Source organism: Anas platyrhynchos, chromosome 6 (genome assembly GCF_047663525.1).
Source record: "Anas platyrhynchos isolate ZD024472 breed Pekin duck chromosome 6, IASCAAS_PekinDuck_T2T, whole genome shotgun sequence".
In the NCBI taxonomy this organism is placed as follows: domain Eukaryota; kingdom Metazoa; phylum Chordata; class Aves; order Anseriformes; family Anatidae; genus Anas; species Anas platyrhynchos.
Window position 1 is genome coordinate 30,586,456 of NC_092592.1, and position 20,323 is coordinate 30,606,778.

Consider the following 20,323-nt stretch of genomic DNA (forward strand, 5'->3'; position numbering starts at 1 on the left):
CCTGGGTTTAATTGAGTCCCAGACTCAATTCAAGTCAGGTGAAGTTCTGTTTGTTCTTAATCAATTCCAATTCTCTTACTCTTTCTCTTCCTTTTACTTCACTGCTATCTTTGTGTGGATCTCCTCTGATTTCTTGAAAGAGAAACTTGAATGAGTATGACCATCAGTCAGTCCTCACACAGGGAAGCAGTTTATTTTATCTATATTGTCACCTAGTGAAGACTTCTTCTTCCAGCTCAACTAGCAGATGTGATTACAAAAATAAAATAATGCATTTGATTTCCCAGAAATTAAAACATTTAAAAATTCTGTTTCTTTGACTTAAATATGCAACTATGGGGCTCTGAACTTCTGCTTTTCCTGTTCCCATCTGGAGCGTCAAATTGTAGAATAAATGTAGAAAGAAAATAAAAGTCTCTCTTAGACTTTCAGAAGCCTAATACTTTTTAAATGCAGAAGGCTGGAAAGGGGATTGGCTATATTCACGTGTCAAAGCACCAGTATTTTACAAAAGCTATCGTCCATATTCATATTATGGGAACCGGGAATAAAAATATAGACTCTCGTTCATACTTATAGGTGAAAAGATTTCAAATTTTAACATGAAGCATCTCAGTAGCATGGAAACAAATTTGCCACCCAACATCTCTGAAAGGATTTTCTTATTTTTATCAGCTACTTTCACCTCAGGATCTCACCATGTGAGGTACTGCACAAACATGGAGCATGTTTCTGTTGGAAAAGATTACTTTAAAGAAGAGTTCAAAAGGCAAAGTGCAAAAGGAGAGAAACAGGAAGCAGCAGGAAGGGTGATTAGCCATCCAAAGAGGAATCTTCCACAAAAAGGCTGTAGCTTTAATCCAGAGCCCTTAGAACCACCGGAGGACCAAAAACATGAGAGTATCTTTCATCTGCTGGGCAGGCAAGGCAAGGATAAGAAACCCTTTGGCAGATTTCCTTTGTCTGAGAGACCTGTTAGGCCATTGTTCTGTTTGTCAGTTCAGAGCTAAAGATGTGAAACAACAGGCATTAACAATATAGCCCACTTCTGTGGAGGCTGGAGGGAGGCCAGGCAAGTTCTCCTGGAGACTGAAAGGGAACCAGAGAAGCTTTTTCCCTAGGATTAGAAAGGTGCTAAACTGTCCCTCAACAAAGCAGTTTGTTGGACCAGGGCTCTCTCCAGCTGGTAGATACATGCCTATTTTCTGCCTCTGATCTTGCAATCACTCAGGGATTTTCTTTCCAGGCATTATTTTTCCTACATCATTTTGCCTAGGTTCCTTGTTCAGGTATTTTGATAACTGCTGGTGAAAATTTTTCTATAAGATGCGGGTAGCCTTATTCTTAAAAAACATGCTTTTAAAGAATAGAAGAATTCATAAAGAGAGGATGATCTTCTGTAGATGAAGACAGAAGAGATAGGGATTTCCTCAAGTTGATGCACTGATACGTTGATAAAATAGGGATAAAATCATTTTCACTGCACAATGTGGATTCATCTAGTAAAGACTGAAAAAGACAGCTTACAGTGCATTTGAATCACAGATTTTCATTCAGGCCTATCTTTATTAATAGAATAGGTTATTCTCTTTCTTAATGGTTTAAACGTAATCAGTGAAGCACCATTTTAACATGCAAATATCTTCTGAAAAGCAAATGTTCCATAAACAAACCCCCATTCTGTATCAGTTATATCTGAGAAACACATCCCATTAGAGCAGGACAAAAAAAGACACAGAACAAGCTTAAAATGTACTGCTAGTTCTGAGATATATGCTGTTGTTCTTTCTTATTATTCTTCTAGTTGCAAACATAGTTAGTTGCAAATATTTCTTTCCCTGGAGTACAGAAATAAGAAGTGAGTTTATTTTGAACAAAAGCAAAAAAGAACAACAACTATACATGAATGATGATTTCTTCTTGAATTCCATCTGCATGTACTGGCAGCATTTCCATAAGCACTTTTATTTTTTAATTTTCCTAATTTTCCATTGGGAGAACAATACTACAGAATGGGCCTGAATTCATTAGTGGGATTGGAGGCAATTCTGCCTAAGCAGCCACATAGCTCCTTTGAAAGAGATATAGTTAGAGAGAGATGCTGAGGAAGAGATAAGCAAGAACAGTTCTCTTATACAGGTTGAGACAATAGTATCTTGATTGAATTTATAATATATTTATTGCTTCTGTATATGCTCAGCTCTAAAGATGTCACGCTAGGGGCATGGAAGCATCCAAGTGTCTCTCAATATGGTGTCAAGTTGTGTTGTTGTTGTTTGGTTTTTTTTAAACATTGTCCTTATTCTCTACAGCTCACTGTCTTGCCAGAAGGATATAAAAGATGTTTTACCAAGAAGCAACCTGCAATTCAGGGTATGAATGACAGTTTTGGTAGCTTCTACATTGGAAGCAAAAAAAAATTAGCCTAACAGAGAACACAACTGTTCAACCTGCAAACATGTCGCTAGATGTTTTGAGGTATACTTCTATTTTGAATTGGTAGAACATGAAGTGGTCTAAGCTTTGCAATCCTTTCTTGATATCTCTTATGCTGTTAAAATCCTAACATAAAAGATATGAGGGCTTCTGTCGGTGGTTCTCCTCTTACAGAAAATTAAGGTGCTGTTCCTTGTTATTTAAAGAAAAGCATCATTAAATTGCTCTAACATCTTGCAGACCATACCACAATTCTTGCACTCCCTGAGTTAATGGCCAGATGAACAAGGACAATTTTCAAAAGAAGCTAGGATCATGCAGCATAAGATGCACTTTATTTCTTTGACAAGCATAGTTTATTTTTAATTATTCCTTTTGCTTTACAGTACATTAATAAATGCTCTGGAGTATACTTAGTGTAAGTAATGAAATCTTCGTAATACAAGGCTTCACTACAAGCTTCTGATGCTTACTGACAAAGAGGCAGAGACCTTGGGGGAGATTTTGTTCATGAAAAATACTTTCATGGAAATTAGCAACCCATAAATTAATGAGGTTCTCCCAGAAGAGGAGATGCTGCTCTGCTAGTATGAACCCTCTGAATTTGAGAACCCTTTCCAAGTTAAAACACAAGCTTCTTTGAAATTCAGTGGAGAAGGAGACTGATTCATCCTCATCCCATCCTGAAAGTCAGGCTCTGGAGGCAGCAGAAAATACCTCCGCTCTGACTATAAACCCTGTATGCTGTCATGGGCTAAAGCATCAGCCTCCACAGTGCTTAGCAATTAATGACAATCAGTGCCCATCAAAGACTGATTTTAATGATGGCAGCAAAATTACACAGAGATTGCAGCACAGCAAATTTACTGTAGACAAGAAGAGGCTCCAGAGTTGCCCAGTCCCAGGGCCTGGGGTATCACAACACTGAGGCAGGCTCTGGGACAGAAACCTCTGAGATCAGGGTGCCAGATCCAATGGCCCATGCTGCACACCTTCAGTCACTGTTGGTTGGACACAAAGTGTTGCAAAACCACTACAATGAAAAAAAAAAAAAAAAAAAAAAAAAGACACCATCTGCCACCTGCAGCCTTCCTGGCCTCTGCCAACAGGGGAGGGAGGAGAAAGGGGTGAGAGGACTGTCCAAAGTGGGGAAACACACATTGAAGCACAAATTGGCAGCAATTTGGAGAGACCATTCATGCAATATCATGCCCATATTTCTTTTTCCAACAGCAAACACAGGGTGTCCTTGTGTGGGAGGGAGACTGTGGTAGTAGAAGGGAAATTAAAAGGAGATGGAGAAAAAGTAGAACAACTCTACAGCTACATTTCTAGTCAAAAGGGAGGTAAATTATAATCTTCTGCTTAATGCAAACAATGAGGCACAAAATGGAAACGGAAGCTGGATAGAGCCAGCATTAGGCAAATCAACCTCATCATCTTCAAGCTTACCTGATTCAATTTCTACCAGTGCAGTGTAGGAGTTGCACCCAACTCCAAGGGGGTGGATGCATTTGCAGCTCAATGCCCCCCCCCTGCAGCTGCACAACTCCTTCCATCAGCCCGTTTTCAGTTTGACTTACACAAGTTAGTTCTTGTGCTGGGATGAATCAGGTTTGTATTTCAGGGTGGAAGGGCTCCTTTTAAATCCCTCCATCTTATATTTCATTATCCCTGGGAATATATTTAATTATTATGTCATCCACTGAGGGCTTAAGCCCTTGGTGTTTGTACAGTTCCTAACATGGCAAGGTTGTCATCCATGAATAAATATGCCAAAAACCACCACATGACAGCAACAGCAATAACAGTACAAGCTGGTAACTCTGATATGAGTTTCCAAAGTGTTCAAAGAAGAAATGTAGTAAAGACATAAACTTTTGCTGTAATACCTTCTACTAAGTACCTTCTAATACCTTCCCTACAAGAAGGGCAGAGACTACGACCCCTCTCCATCCCCATGTTAAGCCTCTGAAGACAGTAGTATAGTCAATTATCTAGCTGAAGAATAGCCAACCCCATCTCCCTCACCAACTAGTTCCATCTGATTTCTTGAACTACATACACATGATCCCTCACCAAATGCAGTTAAAATCAGTGACAAAGAGGAGGCAATCACTCAAGACAAACTCAGAGCAAAGACTTTCCTGCACTTCATATCTTCCAATGCAGGAAAGTATCTCTGTTTGAAATGAAAAATAGAAAGTAAAAAAGGGGGTCTTTTAATGGCAGGATAGTTCAGAGCAATCACATTATAAATCATTTCCCATGTCTGGCAGCTGTTAGCTTTCTACAAGTCAGAAAATGGGAGATGCCAAATTAGTTCCATAATTTCTGCTGTTAAATTATTTCAGTCCGCTATTTCTCAGACCATCTCCCAGGCCCTCAGTTTGTTTCACTGAGACATGGACCTGACAAATGTCTCTAGCAAGTGTTGTGGACAGAAACTCCATTTTGGGGAGGGCTTTAAGGGACAATATGTCATGGATAAGACATCCTTTGCTCTTGGAAATAAAACTTATGTGTGAAATAGCAAGTTACACATAGCACTTTGTTATGCAAGATTCCCTATTCAATTCCAAATTTTAACATGATTTACCTGGCCTGCAACATGTTTATAGGAGGGAACAGGTGCGTTTTTTTTTTTTTTTAAACTTCTGATTTTGAGGTAATTATGTTTAAAACTGAAAGGCTTTTACTGTCATTTATATAATTTTTAGCAATAAACATATTATATATAACAAAAAAATGTCTAATTCAGATGAGAGAAAGAGCCAAACAAAACAAGAAGCAGCCTAAGGAATGTTTTCATCTCTGTGGGAGAACCTAATATACAAAGACCTGATTCAGACTTTCTGGGGGACCAAAAAGGACAAATTCTGCTCCTTTTCATAAATCCGGTTTACGTTACTCTAGCAGCCCTAAGGAGACTTCTAAATGTTAGTAAGCATGGATTTTATTCACATGGAAGACAACCAGCAAAGCTCCTGTTCTCCTCTATATACACCTCTCTTAGCTGCAGATAGGAAGGAGGAAGCAGCACTGCAGCAGAGACAAGGCTGTGAGACACCATGCATTGATTAACATAGTCCCGAGGGATGACTATGTCTGACACCCACACAAACACAATACTATGCCTAACAAATTGTGGAAGTGGGTGACATGGCTGACTCTTTCTCTATCCTACTGGAGAAAAGAGAAGCCCAGGATGATGCTGGATGAATTGTTTGGTGACTCTTATTCAATGAAATTTAGCAACAGAGTGAGAAATTTTATTAATTCCCACTGGGCTAGCAATGTGCCCAGTACAAACATAATTTTATTCCCTGCTGTGACTTTTTAGAATAATGATATACTAAATACTTTTTGGTTTTGTCTTTAAAGGCAAATAAGAAACTGGATAAAATGTAGAAGCTTTTAAGTCTCTGATTTAAATTCAATAAAGCAATGAAAAAATAGAAAACCATGCATAGACAATACAGTTAAGCTTAAAAGCAATAGCATAGCATCATGTTATTATATTACATAGTACTACATAGGTATAGTCCTTGAGTCAGGAAACTGGAGAACCTACTTGGTCAGTAGTTTGGACTATCAGTTGCGCCATACACCAGTCTCATAGCTGTGTGCTAAAAGAATATCTATACCTATCTGATAAAAAGAAATTGTGTGCATTGTGGATACACATGATATGCAGGAAGCAGTTGGTTCCCTCCTGGATCTACCTGTAAGTGGCTCTACCCCATCTGCAGCAACCATAATCCTACATCTATATTTTGCAGCTTGTTCTTAGTCCTTATCTCAGGCAGAAAAGAAAAACGGGTCTGAATAAATCCCCTCCGGTTCATAATTCAGAAATAGATTACATGTTCATCATGCACTCAGTAAGAGGATTCCAGTGTAGCCTGATTGCTGTTACCATCATTTGAGCAACAGGTCAAGGATTAAGTATCCCAGATCTCAAGACTTTCTGCTTTCTAATTCTGCTACTGATTTATTTTACATCATAATCTCATTTCTCTGCCACAAAGAAAAATCCCTGATTAAATCCACACTTCTAAAGCCTTTTGCAGTTTTCTCATTGCAGACTCTAATGCAGATCTGACCATGTGTATGTCTCTACAGTAAGACAAGTGTGTCATTCAAAGACTACTTTTCATCATAGATATCTGCTATTGCTAGCATCCTTGGTTCAGCTCAGAGTACAAAAAATGGCCTGTACAGTCCCTAGAGAAGACCTGGATTTACAGTATTTTAACTCCAGCCACTGGATGTCACTGAGCATGAAATTCGTATCAACCAAGACATAGCAATAACAAGTAGGGTGTCTCATTCAACTGGTTTATCTGCCTGACTTTCACAGAGCTGTCTTTTTTTTCTCTCTTTTTCCCCCCTCTCTCTATATATAACCATATATAACCATATAGCTGCAGGTATCCAGGAGAAATTTGAATTCCCCCAGTTCCTGAATGCAGTCGGGTGCTTAAACTTTTAAATGACTTCCGGTGGAGAAATGATTAGACTCCCTTGAAAGAAAATGTACCTTGTTATGCCAAGTAGAGACAATATGATTGGAAAGTTGACACCCAAATTCTAGGCTCCTTGGTTACTGTGATAACTGACTGATAATGCTGTGATTTTCCCCATTTAAGTCTAAAGTTTGCTGCTCACCTTCATCAGCATTGGTATAATTTTCATTTTCTTCATTTCACTTAGACAACAAATTCAGCATATCATCACATCTTTCATTGCACATGGTTGTAGACCTTGAAAATCCTACTGTCCCCAGAGGATCTAAGCATGTTTTGAACAGTAGCTCAGTGTCATTCAGCCTAAAAGCCAGGTGGAAATCATAGGCACCAGGAACATATGTAACACCACCATTTTGCATGGTATGGCCATCCCCATTCAATCAAAGAATGGTCTTTGATTACCATAATTTACTGCCTGCCCTGCAACAGCCAGGGGTGTAACATGATCTCTGTTTCAAAAAGAAGGAAAATAAACCACAGGAACTTATTTATGGCATATGAAAAATCTGAAGCAATGCTGTGACTGAAATCTAGATTGTTAGACTTTATCCCATGTTTATACAAAAAAAAATAATCAAATATTTCAAAGAACTAACATTGAGATACTGAGGCCAGTAGAATACAGGTTATAATGTCTTAATTTAAAAATTGGTGATGTTCAAGTGAAATATTTCCATAAGGACCATTAACAAAAAACACACATAAGAGAAGAAGGGAGAAAATGAGGGAGTTTGATGTTTTTGTTTTGTTTTTTAGTGGTTACAATTCCCTAGTATATCAGCAAGACAGAGATGCAAGAAAGAAGTTTCATATGATAGCTGAAAGAAGGAAGTTGCTCATCTCAGAGCAAAGCTTAACTCAGGGAACCCAGAATATCTGAGTCTCTGTGCCATTTAGAGAAACTATCTATCAGTCAGATGCAAGAATCAGTATCTGTGCTCTTTCCTGCAGTGGACAGAGGTAGACAATTTGTAAGGAAGAGCTGTCAGCGACCGCTCCATGACAAGCTGAAACAGGACCTGAGCTTCATGTCCATGCACCAGCAGAAGAGTCATGTGGGACAACGAGGTCTCCAGCTGGGTCAAGGGAAATATTCAACTCCTACACAGGTGGGAATTGGAGTCGGAGACAAAAATACCCTGTTTCCACATTTCACAGCTCTTCTGATTCGGATACACTAGTCTCCCTGCTCATTTCCCTCTCTTTTTCTTATCCAATTAGCACCTCATTAACCATCTACCTACAGTGCCTCTAGCCTTAGCCATTTTTAGCCCCCTCATTACATGACACACAGCTTGATAATCACCACTGCAGGGGGCTCTGCAGATGCTCCGAAGAAAAATCAAGCTCCCCCAGTCGTGACCCTAAGCTCTCTTGGAGATGATTTCTTTGTTATGATTTTGTACATATGCAAACAGCTGCAGGCAACATAATCTATTTTGGGGTTTTATTCCCCTGATGATGCCACCTCTGCAGCAGGAGGAAGGAGCATATGACTGGGGACACTGGAATAACTTTCCATTGCTTAATAATCATGTTTCCCAATTCATCATTTTTCTTCATCACTTTCTTAGACTGCTGCTAGCAGAACAGATTTATGGTCCTCTCCTTAGTTTATACTGAAACTTCTTAGTGTTATATTTTTGGAGCACAATAGTGAGCAGTTCTGCCATCAGAAGACAGCAATGATATGGACCATGTTCCACCATTGAGCTCAGTGAAGGAAATAGGCCAAGTTCTGCAGAATTTCTTGGCCTAAAATGGGTCAGAAGTGTTCTCCATTTTATTTTTTAAAGGATCAAAATGCAGAGTGAAGATCTTGAAATAAACATCCTGAAATCTGTGTCAGTTCTTTGCTTGGATATCTTCCACAACCATTGACCATCTGTTCCAGCAATCATACTGTTAGAAAGAGAGAATAAGAAAACCCAAAGCCCCCAGATGGGCAACAATTGTCAATGTTTCTTGAGATCATATGTGGCAATATGCTCATTTATCACCCACTGTGCATACAATCATATGTATCTCAACCTGAAAACCAAGCCTGCTTCACAGTCAGGATATCAGAGCTGCCTCAGTTTCCCAGGACGACTCCAGTCAATGTATATGTTGCTTTGGCATTCATTATGAAATACTTCTCAGAAAGGAGTTTCACGGAGAAATAGGAGGCATAAAGCTATTGCTTTGTGACGTGCATCTAAACAAGCAGTAAAGAACAGAATGATATAATGATGGCTCTTTACTCAATTGTGGGATGAATTTGAAGACTGTGAACAAGAAAATTATCACACCTTCAGAGTCCAACTGAACTTTGGGGCTCCAGAGGCTTGTCTCAAGCAAGTTTGGCTGTGTCCACAGGGTGACTACAGGACCTGTGTGTTTCTGTTACTGATGCTTATATGTAGCAGCTGCTTCCTGAGGTGGTGTCTCAAGGGGAAAAAGAATACAGAATAGAGGGGGGAAAAAAAAAAAAAGTGACTACAAATGATAGATATATGGGGAACAGAAACAGAGGAAAATTAAGATAATACTTAATAGAACATCATTATTTAATCAAATGGAAACTGACTATAAGTTACAGCCACAGAGTTGTTGCATTAATCAATTATTTCTTGTGGATCTTAGAAACACAATAAATCAAAATATGATACCATAGCCACCTGGAAAAAACACTATTAGGACAGATGTGTAAATAAATGTGAAATAAATTTACACTAGCTAATCTGCTCTACAGTATTCAGAATCAAAGGGGTGATGAAAAATCCCTGAGAATGCAGTATAGAGATTGCCCCTGGATAGCAAACATTTCTGTCCTACCCCCACACACAGGGCAGCTAACCTAAGAGTCAATACCACAGCTCCAGCAACTCATGAATAATGTATTATATTATGAAATATTCAGGAGAATATGGGTTAATAATGCCAGTACAATCCAGGATAGACAGCCTTGCATTCATCATTTGCTAATGTTCAGCCTTGAGCCAGACCAGAGTGGGAGACACAAGATAAATGACAAAGAGCAGACAGGTTCATAGTTAAAAACATGATAACTTACCACAGTCTTTCACTGGTGCTGAGCTGGAAAGGAGGGAAGATGATTTATAGACATTATCTTGGTTTATTTTTGTTTAAAAGCTTGGCAATGGAGAGTAAAGTGATACTGAAAAAGACTGTACAGGGTCCTGGTAGGAGACTTGATATATCCTTCTAAAATAGAGTTAGCAAATGTCTCTGTGAAGCCTTTTGAGCAAAACAGTGAGCCAGGAGGGAAATGATGTTTAAGTGATCAGTCTTACTGATGCTTTCACCTCTGTGGGGACACGTACAACTGGAGGGAAGAGAGAGCCAGTGAAATGGGCTGGTGTGAGGGCACCACAAAGTCAGACCTTTCTTCAGCATACCACCAGCGTACTGAGTTAGAGATGTTGTATCACAGCATTCATGGCCTCTGTGGTCCTTATCCGTCCTTGGGGTGAAATCTTTGTCACACAGCAGCCAGACAGAGGTCATATTTAACAAGATATTGAAGGAAAATATGAGAGAAGTAAAGTGAGCTTGGCACCAGGTAGGCCTAACCAGTGGCAGAAATTCTTACCCTTCTTTTTTGCTTTCCTAAGAGTGAATTCTTTTTCTTTAAAATAGTCTATATAACCTTTTATACTATAGACTCACTTAGAATACAATAAACTAAAAATAATTAAATAACTAAAAGTAAAAAAAAAATAAAATGCCCAATCCTGGGCAGAAGGACAATAAACCTCCATGACTAAAAATGCTGAAAATTTGCTAAGCAAAAAGACACCTTCATTCACAAAGGCAAAGCCTGAGGAGACAGCCTGTGGTGGAAAAACCTCCCTTAACTCTGCACTTTTTTAGTAAGCCATCTGCAAATGCCTGGTACAGGAGTCAAGCACTGGTGAGGAGGGCAAGCCAGAATCAGGAGAGAAGTTAATGGGAAAGAGGATGTCGTACATTTTTTTAAGTCCCAAGACATCTTGATATGGAGTAACACAAAAAAACACACTTTCTGAAGTTCAAGCCTTCTGGATATGTTATTGTTATTATTTTTTAGAGAAGAAAAAATATCTGAGTTAAACCTCCTCAATTTATCTTGTTCTGTTCAAACACAGCAAAGGTTTATGTAAATTTGTTATTTTCTTTAGAAGTGTCATCTGGCTTTGCTTTTTATTAAATATTAATACATTTGTCTAGGGAAAAAAAAAATAAATTCCTTCCTTGGCAAATCCTCCGGAAGTAGAAAGTTAAACCGAAGGAATTAGATCTGGTATTGTCTTCTGGGGAATCTAATCAGAGCAGATTCTTCTTCTGGGCTAACTTTCATTACATAAAAGATTTTCTGTACTTTCCAGAGCCACAGTAGGGAACAGTCAAAGCAATAAAATGAGCACAGGCACTGACCATAGAATCAGAGCTTGCAGCTAATCCTCTCTCCACACCATGAGAGTAGGGAAGGAAGGGAGGTCAAGGTACGGTTTGTGAAAATTTTGTAGTCATTTGTTCTTTTTCTGTAATTTAGCGAATGATATCTTGGAACTTTGTGCTTTGAAAAATGTGGAAATAACAGATTGCTTCTACTCTTTCTTCCTTCCCCTGAAGTAAATAGAAAACAGTTGTGGTTCTGTGGACTTCTTTCCCTCCATGCCCATGGTTTCCATCCATGAAAAGTCAGCTACTGCTTTCCTTTATTTCACTTGACAACACTGCCACATGCCAGGGCTCCTTCCCTGCCCCAGGCTGAGCTCTACCTCTCTTTTGGTGGCACTCCTAGCATTTCACCAATACCTTTTCTAAACACCACACTCACCCTCAGGTATCATCCTCTGTGCCCTCCATCTCCTCCCTGCTCTTTGATCTGTTCTAGCACTGAGAAGACCATGGCGAAGAAACTCAGTGGTCATGTTGAGCTGTCTTGTCACACCTGAGAGCTAGAGCATTTATTAAAAGCCTTTGTTCCATGTCACTTGCAGCTGGTAACAGTATTATTACTTGAAAAGAAAACAAGGGTTTCCTAAAAAGTCTTTTTTTTTTTTTTTTTTTTTTTTAATATTCAGAACTCTGGATTTTCAGACTGCATCAAAAATTTTCTGATATTCATTTGAAAAAATGTATATATATATAAAAATATATTCTTTTATTTTTACAACAAGTTGTTTATTAAGGTGATTTTACTTCCTTCAATAACTCTTCAAGAACAAAGAAACCATTTCCCAACCATTCTGAGCTTCATGCCCATATCTCCTAGCCCACAAATATTCAGCTATTCCAGACTCTGTAAGGAATTTCCTATGCAACCTGCAGAAGCTCATCCATCCCCACACTGTTCAGTTTCATGGCTCCACATTGCCAGCATCCCTTCAGTTAGCTTAATCATTTCACAGGGCTTTCCCATTTCAGCTCTTGTTGCTTTGTTCTGCTGGTTCTGTTTCCCTTTTTGACTAAGCTGTCTCACTTTCTACACACACATACCTCTTTCCACAGCCAACTGGACTAATAATTATTTCTGTGAGATTTCCACATGGATGATTTCCCTGTTTTGTCAGTCACATATAATTACAATAGTGCCTGTATTACCAAAGTAATCTCTACATCTTATGCCTGACCTTTCTCTTTGTTCTGATGAGAGTGAGGGAAAAAAAAAATATATATAGGGTAATAAAAGACATCTCCTTGTGCTTTTCTTGCACACTGGATGCCTTCCTTTCTATTCTTGAATCCTTTCTGCATTAGAAATTCTGTATTGTTGTGATCTACAACAAAAGATCCATTTTGAGTGCCTGTGATGTGACTATTTCAGTTTCTCTTCCTTTTCAGCTCACACATTTTGCCCCCTTTCTTCTTGCCATTTTTGCGACAAAAGGAACCTTCTGTGTTATATCAAAGCAAGATCTTCCTAGGGAACCATTCAATTGACTTCCTTAGAGCCTCACATTGTGAGTGCTGCATGTAGAGGTTCTTCGAAACATACTGACACTAATATTTTGAAAGAGTTCCTTCTCCCCTTCTCTCCCACTGGCTCTGGTCAGGGGATCTGAACAGTGTAAGGACTTGGATATTTTTCTCTCTTCTCTTTGTTAAAAAGGAAGATGGCTCAGGCATGCCCAAGTACAGTAGGCAATGAACAGAAACAATACAAAAACCTGGATACAAATATCAGCAATATGTGGAGAAGACTGAATCAAAACCCAACCACAGCAAGAAATTACTCTTGCTTCAGTTGTTGGGAAACACATTTGTTGGCCCTGTTCATCAGTCACCTACCAAAGTACTAGACTTTGTTCCATTTTGATTTCCCAACACAGCAGAAGTCCTCTTGCATTTGGTTTTGTGACACTGGAGTAGAAGTCAGTTCACAAGGACAAAGAAATGTGACTTGCGGTTAAACTCAAATTGTCATTTGTATAAATCTTGCTACTGCAGTATTATGATTCCTTCCCACTGGGACGCATTCAGTGTGAATATATCCTATTTGTTGAGAGTCTCAGTTTTGTAAGTCAATTTTTTTGGATGGATGGATGGATGGATGGATGGATGGATGGATAAAAACTCTCCTGAGCACTAGCTGAGGGGTCAGCAGTCTTTGACTTTGCCCACACAGAGAACCCCAAGGCAGGCAAGGTAAGACCCCTTCTCAGTCCTAGGGGTCAATTTTTGGCTGTAGTCAGCAAGTAGCACATTAAGTCTTCCTTTCATTCTAAACAGAGAGATGTCATATCCAGGACTGTGAGTGTGTGCATGTGTGTGTTTTAATATCAAAAGAAATTAAACTAATGATGCAAAATGAGTACGAAAATTTGCAACAGAACAATTTGATTGTTCTGGGAAAACACATCTCCCATTTTTAATCATGGTAATTAATTTCAAAGATTAAGAGGATTCATAGATGAAAATAAAGCATTAAGATTAGAGAAAGGATATGCATTTTACTGGGCATTTGGGTATTCATAGGATTTTTCATATTAATTTTAAAAACATAGATGATGAAGATATAAAAATAATACTTAATATTTATATAGCGTAGTGCTTTTCATCTTCAAAGCATTCTGCAAATACTACCTCAGTTGCAGAAGACTTGAGAAGAAATGGATTTCACTTTACAAAAGTAAATGATTCAGTTACCCTTGCAACCGCAGACTAAAGAGATCTCTGCCATTCACTTCAAGCTAGAGGTAAGTATTAGACTAGAAACAGATATACATCAAGGAATGTTACTGTTGAAAAAGAAAAATCTAGCAATTTGAAACTATGAAAATGTAGTGTTAAGAAAATGGAGATATGTATTCACATGCCTTCATGGGTCAGACAAGGTGAAATTCATTCCTGTGCACAAAGGTTTGAGTGGGATGTAATTGGCACATAGATCCTATCTGACCTTCTGATGAATTCCACCTGCAGTCTCCAAACAAATGGATGCACATTACCTACTGCACAGCTCATTGTGAAACAAAACCATTTTTCTCCTTGGCTCATCTCAGCCCAACCATGAACAAGTAAAGCCTAAAATATTTTTCCATGTTGCCCCAGTTAAAATGGACATGCAGACTGCATCATGAACAACTGAGTTTCTGCTCAGCACATCCCAGCTGTCATGATTTGGTAACCTCCACTTAAGGTGCTCCTCCCCAGATGTTTTCATTCTTGGCCATGACATGTGGTAAAGATCAGCCTTGAACTAACTGCTTTTTGTGCCATCCACAAAGGAAGCTGCAGACATGCCCCTGCTATACTCCAGCAACACTGGGCTCACCCTCCCTTTTGTAGCCACTATGTAATGTTACTGATATTGGATGTTTTGTAAACACAGCTATGGAGATAAGTCATTGCCCTCAATGTGCCCCTTTCACTTTTTATGAGCTCCTTAATACCTAAACTCCACTATAACTCAAGGATGGTGGTGCTGACTATGGTATTGCTTTACCCATTATCTTTGACCTCAAAGCTCCCCTTTCTCCAACCGAGCCTCAAACTCATGTCTGAGCTCCCATCTGGAGCAGCTCCTGTTGGTCTCACTGGAAAGCTCTTGCTTAGGTTGAAATAGCAGCATGGTACACAGAAATAATTTATCTGTACCCTCCAAACAGAAAAATGTATGTCAAACATCCTGTGATAACTGCAAGCCTCTTGGTGTGTTTTGCTAGGGCAGTGCCCAAGCCCTGACCATGGCAGTCCATCACAGCCACAATTCATGGAGCTAAACCTTGTGCAGCCCTTTGCTCTTGCAGTAACACCAGGTTCACAACCACAGAGCTGGGGAACAGCTGTGAAAACAGCTTCCAGCAAACCATACACACGTGTAGCTTAAAGAACCAGGAGAAAAGTGCATCCAAACCCTTTCGTTGCTTTAGTCTCAATTTGCGTCTCACAAGGAAGCAAAAAGAAGAAAGAAACAGCACATTGACCTCCTTGCTCACATATATACATTTAGCTTATTATGTTCACTAGTCTCTGCTTTCTAAAATTTCTCCTTATTAAAAACGCAAGCAAATTACCACTGAAGAGCCCTTATCTATGCTGTGCTATAAGAAGTCAGCAAAAGACTGAATCAGCTCTGATGGAGAAGAGGCTCGCAGCTTCGCCTGAGTGTGCAAGCGGAAGTCAGGTTCAAACAGGCTGGAATAATTATAATGAGTTGTTTGCAGTTCTGCTTGGCTGGGAGGTGTTTGTTGTCATGCTTTTTTAATTGCTGAGTCCTTCTGTAGCACAATTTACTTTCATTTGCTTGTTACAGTCACCCCTGACATTTAGAAAGAAACAGTTTGTGTGAGAAAGTGACTACTGGAACAGTTACTACCTGGTGAGCAGAATAATGTGCTGTGGAGAAAGGAAAATTCAAAAAAGAGTTGCATCTGAGAGATGCAAATATAAAACCTCACTGGAACAGTTAAAGACAAACTCCTCAGGCACCTGAAAGTCAGCTAATGACACAATGCAGTAACTCTAATTTGATCATATGTGCCATGTGCAGAGAAAATACACAATCCAAAACAGGACTTGGTCTACCTACTGCTTTAAAAGTATCAGAATAATAAATAGCTCTGAACTGAAAACCATTATGTGCCAAATCAGCCAGAAGGGAGTATTTGAATTGGAGGGCTGGGGAAAACAGATATTTGGAACTATTAAAGGACATTTCACTATATAACATAAAAGCCACACTCTTACTTTCAGTGAATACTGACTTAAAAAATAACTTGTCTTAACTGAAAAGTGGAAGCAGCTAAAAGTATGTGAGTATGCATGCGCTTAAATCATATATACATATCCACTCAAAGGTAGTTCTATATACAATGTATTATAGATATATTACATATACACACGCACTCACTGGAGTAGAAAAAAAGGATAATAATAAATACATAGTTTAGATTTATTGAAGAAAACTGCTAAGAGAAGGAAAATAACCAACTATACCTGCAGCTTATGATGTTTACTGCTCTCTTCCAAGACACAAAGCAGTTTTTTCAGTGTCTTAGTGCAAGATCTCAAAAAGGGGGACATGCATTGTCACAGGATGCTGACAAGTATTTTCCAGACTGTGTTGGGCTGAAGACACAATTGAAGGTAATTGGGGTGAATGATTGAGTTGTCCTCTCTAGTCCTATCTAGCCCAGCAGAAAGAATCCTAGCCACAGAACTAATTTGTTATTATAAGACAGGACTGTCAGAAATGATCCTGAAAAAGCAGAATTGTTTGATCCATATATTTTCTGATGTTCAGGGCAATGAGTCAAGGATATCTTTCTAATCTAATATTAAAGTTCTGAGATGTTAAACAACAGCTATCTAAAGTTCAGCCTTTCCAAATCAATAAGAATAGATCACTTGCAATCAAGAGCTTTAACTCTGAGAAAGAAATGCACCCTAAAACACAGAAGCAAGTACAGAGCAACACCACACAGGATGCTGTCCAGCAGTGGCCACAGTACAGTACCCAAATTCTGATGCTAAGGAGAGGAGTCACAAGTACTACCAGGGCCAGGGCACCCCCTGTTAAGTGAAAGGTGCAGAGGACCAATGTTTCCTTCTTCACAAAGAAAGCTCAGTCCTGACTCAATTTTGTTGACAAGGTCAGGATTCCGATCTCTGCATGTTATCAGTCCAATATTTGTATATCTCAGCCCAACTAACGCCAGAGTAGCAGAGGGGGAGAGGCCGTTTGGTGTGGCCCATGGCAGTGTTTGAAGGCAGTCATGGTTAAAGGGCAAAAAGATTCTCATGATGCTCGTGTAACCTCTCTCTTTTTGGGCCCTTTACCATTTAACATGGGTGAGTTTTGCGGAACACCTTCCCCTGCCCAGCTACCTGCATTCTGAAAGCTTGATACACTCATCTACTCTGAAATCTGGTTGAAATGACCCTAAGCTATCAGGACAGGATTCTTCTTGGAAACCATGCAAAAATGGGGAAAGAGATATAGACAACTGAAACAGAAGGTAATCTTATTTAGACAGGGATTTTATTTTGTTTATGACACTTCTATTCTAGGACAGCAGAAGAGGATATTCCAAGTCTTCCACTACCGTAATGATCTTTGCTATACAACTTGCAATGTGTTAGGCTGGCATCCAATATCTTACTGAATGGGCTACAAACCATGCTTTGCTTTTGCTTCACAGGTTTCCCCTGACTGGCAAGGGAAGGAGATTATCTTTTTTTTTTTTTTTTTGGACCTTCTGATTAGGTTGAAAAAAAACAAACTTGTTTTTTTCTCTTTTTTCAATCAGGTCAACTAACTTCCTGAAAGTCAAAGCCTGCTCTTTCAGCTCGTCATGATTATAGTTGCCCCAGAAGTCTAAATTATGAATGTGAATACTTATATCTGTTATCTCAGTTATTAATTTGAGAGACAGGATAAAAGGGAAGGAAGTCACATGCCCAGGGTGGGCCTAAGGTAAAAAAATATAGCCACATCTATTTTAAAGTATGAAAGAAGCTATCTCTGTTTACAACCCAACTAGGAAAAAATAAAAATAGAAAAAGCCTTGACAGTATGGTGACTGCACTATTTCTCTTCTTATAAAAACACATGATAAATACATTTGTGAAACTGTACTACAAACTGAGTAATTGGAGAGCAAAGGGTTAAGAATCCGCAACATTAATCACAAAGCTTGTCAGATTTTTTTTCCTCAGAAAACTCACCTCCATCTTAATTTAAATATTCTGGAGAAAAATAACTTTGAAAGGATTTTCTATGAAGGAAAGCAAAGTGCTTGACTGAACCACATCAGCGTAAAACTCTGAATTTGTCTGAGGGATCAGGGTGTGCCCCACCGCTTTTTCTGTTGTTACAGGTTATTTGTCCTCACTGTAGTACAAACCCCACAAGACAACTAACATCTCTGTATAACTGAAGTATACGCTTGCACCCCAAAATGTAATGGTGCCAACACAGACGTTGCCAATAACTAAATCCCAAATTTTCAATACACTTAAATACCTCTAGTAAGAGAAAGTCAGCACATTTTCTTAGAATAAAACATGTTGAAACAATGCAATTTGACATTTATAGATCAAGGTTTTTGAAGTTTTGGTTTCCAGAAGTTTTGATCTTTTAATTCTTACACTAATTTTCAATGAAAACAAGCATTGAAATATCAGACTTTCTCAAGGAAGCTTCATTTCAGCCATCTCTAATGTATCAGACTTCATTTTCTATAGCTCAACTAGAAAATTTTTTACATACCCAGAAGACTTCACAAGCTTATAGCCAATCACACATTTGTCCTTTTCACTAAAGTTTTAACCCAGCTCAGGTTAAAGCTGGTTCTCAGACACAAGAGTAGCAGAAGTTTCCAGTCACTTGACTTCTTTCCTCTTGCAAACCCAATCACCCCAGCAGAGCAGCTGCTGCAGGAAGAGGAGTGGTCCACTGATATGGCCCAGCTGCCTGAGTCACCAGCATCATCTGGGTGATGCACCGCAGCTGAATCCAACCTTGCTCTCTCTGCCTTCAGTTTGTCAGGTTTCCTTAGCAAACTTCATGGGATAGACGGAAGCCTTTTGCTATAAACTAAATTAGTTCTGCTTTACTGAATACCCAAAGCTTATGATATTTAACTTGCTGAAATTTTATTACCTTTAACAATCATATTATGAGAACCTGAAGTTTCAGCAAAATTAGGAGAAAACTGTTTATTCTAAGAAATGCTTGGGTTGGCAATCCAATAAACTCTCTAATAAGTTGCAAATTTAAGTCTTCGCTGGACCACAACCAACAGTATAATTAGCCTGGTGTACAACTTAGCTCTTAATCATTGCACAAAGTACCCTGTGAAGTGCACCTGGGTCTACCCTTTCAAAGAACAGGTCTGCAAGATAAATTCTTTAAAAAATGAAGTTCTGAGCCTTCAGTGACACAACCCTAAACTGCTGTCATCTTCCATTTCTATTCTGCATTATTATTGTTGTTGTTCATTAATGTTCATGTGTTGTAACACGAATCCAGTGGAGGTACGGCCACACCAAACCATGCAGATACACAGTCAAGAACAGTTTCTGTTCCTAAAAAGCTAAAGCAAGCATAATAAAAGGAGGAGAGGGGGTATTCTCATGTTAATAGACTGTAAATTTTAGGAAGTACTATGGTGTATTTTTGCTTTATTCTCACCACCTCTTAAAGCTAGAGCTTCTGTTTCTTGTTAGGAAAAAATACCTAGTCCATGTGGTGTCAGAATAGTGTAGTTGCATGGTATTTTGTACAGCAAACATAAAAGATCTCCCCTGACTTCCTCCAGTTTTACACTAGATAATATCTGTTGTCTTTAATGATGTGTTTTTTAGATCCATGCAAGCAAAAGAGAACAAGACCATCTCAGTGAAAACAACAGGTTTTAATGTTGTTCATTTTTAGTGTAGAAATAGTGAGGAAAAATATTTCCCTGGCATAAGACATAATACATAAGGACAAGATTCATCACAAGCATTTTTACCCTTCCAAAAGTTAGGTGTCCAAGTGCTTTACATAGTCAGTAGAGGGGATTCTCTATGAAGGATCCAATCTCTTTAAGTATCTGTCTTGGGATGAGATAAATCTTCACTGGAAATGTTTCTCCCTCACTCCATTGACTAAAGGAAATCTATACCTGTAGCTGAGGCTAGAAAACTAAAGTGATATGAATCCCATTACTGATCTTTGCATTTTTTAGGGGCCTACAAGGTTGCAGATGCTTAATTTCAGTATGAGACAGTGTTTCAACGAGTAGAGCAATATTTATCATTCACGGTGGGAGTCGAGGAGCCTATACCAGCACACCAGATGAAAAGAGCCTTTGTCTTTCAGAAGCATACCTTGAAGACTCAGCACCTGCAACTTTGTGAGCAATTGTTTATTTTTT

General features: G+C 38.9%; 1 long non-coding RNA gene across 1 annotated transcript in view; it reads right to left on the bottom strand.

The window, feature by feature from the left end:
- Positions 1 to 18,815, bottom strand: part of LOC110353380 (uncharacterized) — a 32,518-nt gene extending 13,703 nt beyond the window's left edge. Inside the window, exon 1 of the long non-coding RNA XR_003497950.3 lies at positions 18,673 to 18,815. This is a non-coding gene — a long non-coding RNA (uncharacterized lncRNA). The remainder of the gene's footprint in view (positions 1 to 18,672) is intronic.
- Between the last annotated feature and the right edge of the window lie 1,508 nt (positions 18,816 to 20,323).